Source organism: Spinacia oleracea, chromosome 6, assembly GCF_020520425.1.
Source record: "Spinacia oleracea cultivar Varoflay chromosome 6, BTI_SOV_V1, whole genome shotgun sequence".
Classification (NCBI taxonomy): Eukaryota; Viridiplantae; Streptophyta; class Magnoliopsida; order Caryophyllales; family Amaranthaceae; genus Spinacia; species Spinacia oleracea.
The window spans coordinates 79,743,516-79,750,419 of record NC_079492.1 but is presented as its reverse complement, the minus strand read 5'-3'; the positions used below and the strand labels follow the sequence as shown (position 1 = coordinate 79,750,419).

Genomic DNA, 6,904 nt, shown 5'->3' with positions numbered 1-6,904 from the left:
CGACGCAAATGACAATTTTAGCGCCAAAAAATTAAGTCATTTGCCTCGCACATTAAGCTAACGTGCGTGGCAAATGACTTATTTTTTTTAAAAAAAAAAATTTGTTTTTTAATATTTTAGTTGGAAATTCCGACATGATCGTCTTTGAAATTAGACGCTTCATTCCCAATACCGGGAATACATTTATAAATAATACCTGTCACAAAAGTTTACAACGTAATTAACGTTCCCAATAAAAGGCAATTAAATTCGTCATAGATCAACCAACATGTTACAACAAACATAAAATTATTACAAAAGGTACGTAGCTAGCTAGAGATCGAGTACATATTACAAATTAAGCTAAAAATTCGACATTGTTCATGAAGTAATCTGCCCAAAAATCTTTCACCTCATTAATCTCCTCCGGTGAATAAGGCAATGTTCTTGAAAAATCCTAAAAAAGTGTAAATAATTCAATTTATCAACGTTCGATCAATATAATAGTTTTGTGTACTTCAATTTATTATATAAAGTACGTAGTTTATGAGAACATACCTTAGTAAGATCTTGACTATTACCATGATTCATTATTATGTCGTACATAAAACGCATGACGTAGTAGCCACAATCTAGTGATCCCGGTTGTTGAGCACACTAAATGCATTAAAATAAATAACACAAGTAAAATTTCTATCACATTGTATGTTATAATTTTGAAAAACTTGCTTCTTAGGTAAATAATAAACTAATTATACATGTGCTCGAATCCATGCATATTTACAACTTTCTAAGGCTCTTTACAATCTATTATTTCACATTTAAGGCTAATTGGGTCGTTCTAGGTCATTTTTAGGCAAAAATGAAGTTTTCAAACCCAAGAGGAATACATATGGTTGGCTTAAATAGTTGGCAGTCCGAACAAGGCGAACATAATACAGATAACAACAGTTATTAACTATAAATAAAATACATATAAAGATGCATTGTATACTAAAGTGGACTTATTAATTGATGAAAAATATTTATTAAAAATGGTGGTGGTTTTCCCAAGGACCTCATATATTGTAATATGACTCTCTCCATTAACATTAGCAGTCACTTTAGAAAGAATTCAGTTGTATATGATCAACGGTATTCCCAGGTTTTCGTTGACCCGCACCCAACAAGCAAAGGAAACAGAGGATGAGTAGTCTATCATTGTATCTCCATAAAAATACACTTCTATACGTCTACACTGTATGTAATTCATTTACAAACCCACTAACTAAAAGATTTTAAAAGGTGAGAAGCAGATTATAAAAGAATAATTTTGGTATGGTCTTGTTCCCGAATTATTAAAACTTGGAAGTAGTAATTAACAAAGTTGAGTTGTTACATGATTTCTGTGATTCAATGTCCGTTTTCTAGTAACATGGTCCACTTTGTCTTGTTTATTACATTCAAATAAAGCAAGGTGCATTGGTTTGAAGATATTACCAAGATCCTTTGATGCGAAATTTCAAAGCATACCAGCTTGCTAAACGGTTAGGACTCTTGTTCGTTACCATTTCTTCTTTTTCTTGATCAGGAGAACTATTTTTTCACTAATAACATAATCAAGGTTGATAGTGATAGTTCTACCAGATACCATATTAAACATTCATCCATGAAAAAATTATACCAATAATTGAAAGTTTAAACAGAAAGAATTCTTGAGCAACATCAAGGCAGAAGTTCATTAAATAAGAGGATTACCACTTCTGGATGCCTGTTTCATTGAAGAGTTAGGAACTGCTAGCTTCTTTGGTGTACCAGCTCTACCTCTCTTATAGACTTGTGAGAATCATCTGCCTCTGGTGAACATTCACTAAAGTTACGAACGATCGGCTCCTTTCCTGCAAATTTTTGTACACAATCAGTTGAGATCTACCCTAGATTCATATTATGGGCCTTATGGCACTAGGTAATGCAAGTTATTATAGGAAGAATATAATGCCACATAGCTTACATTATATAGCATTGTCTTCATAAAATAGGTAAATTATATTATCAGCTCAGAAATTAACCAATCATTGGTTCCACGAACTCTATTTGCTCCATACTCAATAACAGAATAAATAACCAGCTACAGCAGCTGTCATGTGTCGAGTACAAACTTAATTAACAAAGTAGCCAAGTTTACAGAAGGCACCAACAGCTAGTGTAATAATAAACTGTACAAAGCCGGAAAGCTTGCACTTACCCCCGTATGTTGCTTCGTTGCACATCTTAGACATCGGCATAATGCAAATACTTACATAAGTTTGTTAACCATAAGAACATCTCTGGAACGCAAATGACGGTTGTCTAGAATCTCCACATAACATAATTGAATTAAAAGCATGTCAAATTTCTAATTAGGGTTCGATATTGAGATACTAGAATCTGTCAAATATCCCATCCACAAAAATAAAAACAACCCTGAAATATGGGTTTTACAGAATCCACCAATATGAGTAGAATTTAAAGCTTCTGCATCAAACTTCTCATGTAATTTCCTATATTCACAGCCATATAATTGCATAACCATTTCATTACCATAAAATTAAGCAATAATTTCAATTACCCTAAAAAAACAAGTGTCAATAATTCCACAATTAGATAACAACCAAATATTAAGTTTCTAAACACTCGAAATCAATCGCATAACACTTCAAATACTGACAAACTATAGCTAATAATCAGATTCTCGTACTAACTGGAAATTAAACTCAAATTAAGCATCTTAATACATAATCTACATAGAGTTCTACATTATTAACGAATATTGAAGTGAAATTTACTAGTTCCAAATTTCCCAAAATTCAATCAAACAACAAATTAAACCTAAAATTCCCAACCATGAACCCTAAATGTATACGAATCACCAAGTAAAGTGGATATAAATTTCCTCAATTACGCTACCAGATTCTAAAAAAGACAATTTAAACCAGAACTTTCATCCAAAACCCTAATATTGAACGAATCTGTATTGTACCTGTTGCTATATAAAACCATACAATTTGATGCCAAAGAAATAAGATGCAGATTTGACGACTCACCGGAAAACAATCTTAAATCAATAGATAACAAAAAACTAAAACCCTAGGTTCACCAAAATCAACATAAGAAAGGGGCAAAACATGATAAACTTCGGAACTAGGGTATGAGAGAGAGAAAGTACCGGAACGGCAAACCATTCATACTGCTTCGATATTTCGCCTTCATCGTCGCGCCGGAACCTAGCGTTTGTCCTCTTGTTATTTTCGCAGAGCTCTTTTCAAGGATTTTGGAATTTTCGGTCTTAATTATAGTGATTGGAATTTTTGAGGAGAGAGAATGTTGTAGGAGCCTTCAACTGGACGAGGAGGGTGGCGGAGAAAGAGAGGTTTTGACTGTTGAGGTTTCAAGCTTTGGAATGAAGGGGATGAGAGAGAAAGAGAGGTATGGAGGAAGGTAGGCGGAACATGTGTGAATGGAAAAAAAAGGTAAATCGAAAAAAGAATTTCAACGACTAACTCAGTGCGTCGCAGAATAATAAATCAGCAACGCAATTGACTGAATATATTTCTATCTGTCAACTGCGTCGCTGGTTTATTAATCTGCGACGCAAAATTAATTAATATTGCGTCGCAGTTTAATAAATCAACGACGCAATTGACTTACTTTAAAGATAATCAGTAATTTGCGTCGCTCAAAATTAAACTGCGACGCAAATGATCAAATTTCAGACTAAAATTCAACTATTGCGTCGCGTGTTTAAAAGTGTGACGCAAATACGGCGATGCAAATGAAGAGTTTTCCACTAGTGGCCTATGGTTAAGGGTGAGTCAAATTATTAGAAAATTGAAACTAGACCCCAAAAGTTTCTTTTTTCTGTGAATGAGCCACAACGACACGGATAAGAATTGATCTCATGATCACTTAAAAGCGAGAGAAAAACCCTAACCAACTGAGTTATCTCCACTCTCAAATTAGACACCAAAAAACAAAAGAAAAAACTTAGACTTTAAAAATTAAAAAATTAAAAACTTAAACCCCAAACGTCTCCTTAACTCCACCTAAACTTAGCTTTAACTTTATTGGTTGTAAAACAAACATTGGCTTAGTTAGGAATAGGATTACTGTCGTTCTTTCCAAAAATAAATCTTCAAAGTCGACCATTGAGTGGCATCTTACCAAATATAACAACTAAGCTGACAGCTCTTTTGTTCCGTTGTACACGTGGGATAGTTTCAGGACGACACGTGTAACTGCACATGGGAATCATTTTATTTTCACGTAGTCTCTCTGATAAATCATTGTGCTTCTTGTTTTTGATCCATTGCCATGTTTGTGTACTGCAAATTGAGATGGCATGATATTGTTAACTATATGACCCCCGTATATTATTGTGAATTTGTGATGTGATGTGGGATCCATTACCAAAGTTGCATTACCCGTCCCAAAATTATACTCTGTACTTTCTACATTTCAAAAAAATTCTAACACTTTAATTAGCATATTTGCCGAGACAATCATTAAATTGCAACACTTTTTTTCTTTTACAACAACAACAACAACAAAATCTTAATCCCAAAATGATTTGGGGTCGGCTAACATGAATCGTCGTATAATATCGTCATTGTCACCAATCAAACAAAAAAGGAGCAAGAAGTAATAAGAAAAACAAGGAAGAGAAAGTGGAATTGATGAAAGTAAGAAAGGGAAAAATGTATATATATTATAGAAGAAATATTGTAAGAGATAATAAAAAAAAAAAAAAGTAAAGTTTAAAATAAATGAATAAGTAAAATAAGTATATTTCAAAATAGCATGTAAATTATAAAAATTAAAAAGAATTCTAAAAATAAATAAAAATAAAAATAAAAATAAAAATATAATAAAAAAATAGAAAGAAACAAAAACATGAAAGCTGTATAAATCAACTGAAGTCATCAATGTATATTCTCTCCCTCCACACTGTCCTATCCAACGCCATATTTTCCTCAATCCCAAGAAAGCTCATATCGTGCTCAATCACCTTCCTCCAAGTTTTCTTAGGTCTTCCCCTACCCCTTGCAGTTCTATCACTTTGCCACCCTTCTATCCTCCTAACCGGGGCATCACTTGATCTTCTGCTTACATGTCCAAACCATCTTAAACGATTTTCCATCATCTTAAACTCAATCGGTGCAAACCATACTTTCTTCCTAATAATCTCATTCCTCAAACGATCCTCTCATGTATGCCCACACATCCAACGTAACATGCGCATCTCCGCCACATTCATCTTGTGCACGTGACAATGTTTCACTGCCCAACATTCTGTGCCGTATAACAAAGCCGGTCGAATTGCCGTGCGGTAAAATTTTCCCTTCAATCTTTGGGGCATGCCTGAATCACATAGGAACCCCGTGGCACCTTTCCACTTCAACCAACCTGCTTTAATTCTATGGGCCACATCGCCATCCAATTCTCCATCCTTTTGGATAATAGATCCTAAATAACGGAACGTTTCAGAGCCTTGGACAATTTTCCCATCTAAGGTAATCTCCCCTGTCCCTCTACCTTGGACTCCACTAAACTTACACTCCATATATTTCGTCTTGTTTCTACTCAGCCTAAAACCCCGAGATTCCAAAGTTTGTCTCCATAATTCCAACTTACTTTCCACTCCTTCTTTTGTTTCATCAATCAACACAATATCATCTGCAAACATCATGCACCAGGGAATACCATCTTGGATTAACCTCGTCAATTCGTCCATGACTATAGCAAAAAGAAACGGGCTAAGTGCGGAACCTTGATGTACTCCAATCGAAATGGGGAATTCTTCGGTCTTACCAACACTAGTTCTCACACTCGTGCTAACTCCCTCATACATGTCCTTGATGATATCAATATACTTCCTCGGAATTCCTTTCTTACTTAATTCCCACCAAAGGATTTCCCTTGGTACCTTATCATACGCCTTCTCCAAATCTATGAAAACCAGATGTAAGTCCTTCTTCTTATCTCGATAATTCTCCATTAGTTTCCTTATAAGATGAATGGCCTCCATAGTCGATCTCCAAGACATAAATCCAAACTGGTTCTCCGAAATTTTCACAGTTTTCCTCACTTTTTTTCTTTTGACTAAAAAATAATTTTAAGAAAAAAGGAATATAGTGTTTGAGAAAGTGGAATATAGTGTTTGAGAAAGTGGAATATATAATGTAAAGGAAAGTGTAAAAAGTGGAATATAGTGGAAAGTGGAGAGGCCCATCTCACAGATGTATTTAGCAAATACATCTCACCCCACAAAACGACAAAATAGGGATAACACAAGCATTAGAACATATGCCATTTTTCAAAGAACAGATGTCATTTTTCAAAGAATAGGTGCCATTTTTGAAAAACATATCCCATTTTTGAAAAACATATGCCATTTTTCAAAAAATTTAATTTTGTCCTTTAGTGTTTGTCTTTAGCCAATTTTGTCGTTTTGTTGGCGAATATACTTCCTCGAATATAGTGTATGTGAAAGTAGAAAAGTAAAATATACTTCGTAGTTTATGGGGAAGGGGGAAAAGCAATATCCAAATAAGAAAACAAGATGATAAATTTGGAACATCCGAAATAAATAAATAAAAACACTATAATTTTAAAATGGAGGGAGTAGTACTATTGAAACCCATACAAAATAGAGGGGTAGCAAACGGGTAATCGGACGAATCAAGTCTATTCGGATATTGTGTTTTAAATTTTTATCGTTCATTTTCTTTTTACCAAGAAAAAATAATCAATTTCCATCACAAATACAAGTACTACGATTGGATTAGTTCGGTTCGGTTCGATTCATTTTGATTCATGGCAATTCGGGCCCAAATAAAATTAATCGGAGCATTTCGATCCATGGAAATTCGAGTCCAAATAAAGTTAATCGGAGCATGTTACGACTTTC

At 34.2% G+C, this 6,904-nt stretch overlaps 1 long non-coding RNA gene across 1 annotated transcript; it reads right to left on the bottom strand.

Moving 5' to 3' along the window:
* Positions 1-330: 330 nt before the first annotated feature.
* Positions 331-2,142, bottom strand: LOC130464364 (uncharacterized). Its single transcript, XR_008924745.1, has 3 exons — positions 1,717-2,142; positions 538-636; positions 331-436 (listed from the first exon to the last, which is right to left on the bottom strand). It is a non-coding gene; the product is annotated as an uncharacterized lncRNA (long non-coding RNA).
* Positions 2,143-6,904: the final 4,762 nt, after the last annotated feature.